Here is a 2827-nt window from a genome sequence, read left to right on the forward strand (position 1 = left end):
TAATGCAGGATGAGATGTTTAGCAGAGAATAAAGGCTCTGTGATTATAGCTTGTGTTCAGGTCTTCAGTTTATATGTGAATATGATCTACTAACTTTAAGAATAACACTTTACTTAACATTTACTGGTTAAGTAAAAATGCTATGTATATCTATATATAAAGGCCTACTGTGTATAGTTTTCTTACAGCCCTTAAAATCAAGAAGGCCTTGCGACCCCCTGTGAAACTTTGGTGACCCCTAGTTGGGGTCCCGACTACTGCATACATTGTATGTCATTGATTTCATTGATGCCCTTTGCTGTATGTCTTGTACTATTTCCTATAGTAAAAAACCTTCCTCATTTGTATACCAACTGCCATAACAGTATACTGAAGTACATACTTGATACTCTATTGTATTGAACAACCTGTAAAAAGGATTGTGCAAAAAAGTCTATTGGAAGCGTGGCAACATCAATTCCTTGTTTTGACAGTGCATTCTGGGAATTTTCTAGGAAGCTGAACATCCAGTGAAATATTCATGGAACAATGAAATGTCACATATGGCCAAATCTCTGGGTAATTTCTGCTATAATGACATGTTACCATGTGAAAGCTTTGGGATAGAATAACACTCCAGTGCTGTAAAAATCAATGTCAATAATCACATCAAAAGTATGGCCAAACACACCTCTGCTCTGAACTTGCTCCCAACTTTTAAACACAACTGCCACCTAGTGAGGAACACGCACATCATTTTTTAAAAGGCCCGTTTCACCTAAGACTTTTTGACATGTCACAGTACATAAACACAGGTTTAAATAATACAGTGAGCGATGGCTATAACTTTAAAAAAAAGGACTGGACTGTCATAAAGAATATTTGAAATAAACAGCAGAAAGAAATTCAGAGCAAATACAATCTTAATTTTCTGATTTGTTTCATTCACCTTTGGCTTTACTTGTCCATCGAAAATAAACATAACAATGTTACTCTTACAGCTCTTTTAATTGATCCTGATACATTTATGTATTTAAATGTTGGAAGATAGTCAGAAGTCCAGTGGTAGTGACTGAATAATTTACAGTGTAAAGCTCTTGTATGTGCTGGCTGGTGGTTCAAATCTCAGATGATGACATGGGACTAGAATACTAATATGATGACTTGTGCTCTCACAGGACTTGAATACATCTACATTTATATATTTGCCATGTGGGGGGTAGAAGGGTGAGGCAGTTATGTCTCTACCCGAGAAATTGCTTTTGAGACCCATACTTATACCCTACCAGGCAAAAAGCAGTATCTTTTATTCTGCAACAGTGACAGGATAAGAACTTTACAGGTAAAAGATGTACAGAGCCAGAGCGTCAGTGCTGCTGATGATTCACATGGTCCTCTGAAGAGGACACAGGGGAGAATTTGTTCCTTTACATTTAATAGAAAGGCGAAGGACAACATCACCACAACACAGCCAGGACAGACTAGCAGCCTCTGGTGCAATCACACTGGTTCCAGGGTCTGCAGGATTTGCTGCCACTCAAATTCATGACTATAAATCAGCATTTAGAATCAAGCCGATCATTTTATTATAAAAACAAACATTAAAAACCGGCTCCAGACATGTTTTAAGACATTAACAATACACTGCTTTAAATTATAATTAGTTCCTGATATGGTTTTTATACAAGTTCAACAACCTTGTTAAGACTCTTCTGCAGATGAATGTCAAACTCTGCACACACACCATTCTGCACAGTGAAGCTCAAACATCCAAGTGAAACACACACACTTTAATGAAGGTGGATAATAGAGTAGAGGCCAATGACAAAGCACAACTGTGAAATTCTATACACAAGGTATCTGTATATATTGCAACTATCTTATTGCTTCTCCTTATGTAACAATATTCATCTGTATTGCCCCTGTAAAATAACCTTACTAATAAATAAATAAGGCATCTTTAAAGATGAAACAGTTGGTTGGATGTAGTTAAAATGTGTATGACTGTGACTGTACCAGACTAAGTGATTAAGAAATCAGAAGCCTGAATCATGTTCTGGTTCACTTCAGTGGCTGTATGAGCAAACAACAGCTCACACGTTCTTCATAGTTTAAAAATTGCCTTGCTGAGTTAATGTATTACTATTTAGGTAAATTTTACCTGCAACAAAATGGATATACTCAATCACTACAATGAGTAGAAAATGTGTGTATGTGTTATTTTACAAAAGACATGTGTTTGCTATATGGGGACAGTTTAAATATGAGAATGTATACTGAGCATATCTCAAAATTGGTTATATTGTTGTGATTGATCCATTTGGGATCAAGAATACAACAACTGTCAGGATTCTGTGGTATTTACAGGTAACAGTTGTTCCTCATTGGCCTATTAAGCAGCCTAGCAACAATAGCAAATGATACAAAACCACAGAAGTAAACACTGTTGCACAGCATTATGCATACATATGTGTGCATTTAAAATCATTGTCGGCTGTTTGTAATGCAGATGTGATTTTAATAATTCCGCCCTGAGAGTAATGCAACACAATTGTGCCATATAGTGCTTATTTTTGTATGTAGTCATGAATGATCTGGTGTTTTTAGTTGAGTGTTATGCTCATTTTATTGAATCTTTGTTTGTTTTTTTGCTGTTTTGACTGTATTTTCTTATTGAGTTTTGAGTATTTATATAAAGACTGCAAACTAGTTTGGTTTATAAATGCTGATAGCTGGCATCGGTGCATTGGTTCATGGCCCATACTTTTCCCCATAAAAATAACCATTAAATAGATTAAATGAGCAGCAGAATCTATTTCATGTATTATATGTATTCATATCAATAATA

This window comes from Morone saxatilis, unplaced genomic scaffold (genome assembly GCF_004916995.1).
Source record: "Morone saxatilis isolate NCDOM2014 unplaced genomic scaffold, NCSU_SB_2.0 Contig10, whole genome shotgun sequence".
In the NCBI taxonomy this organism is placed as follows: domain Eukaryota; kingdom Metazoa; phylum Chordata; class Actinopteri; family Moronidae; genus Morone; species Morone saxatilis.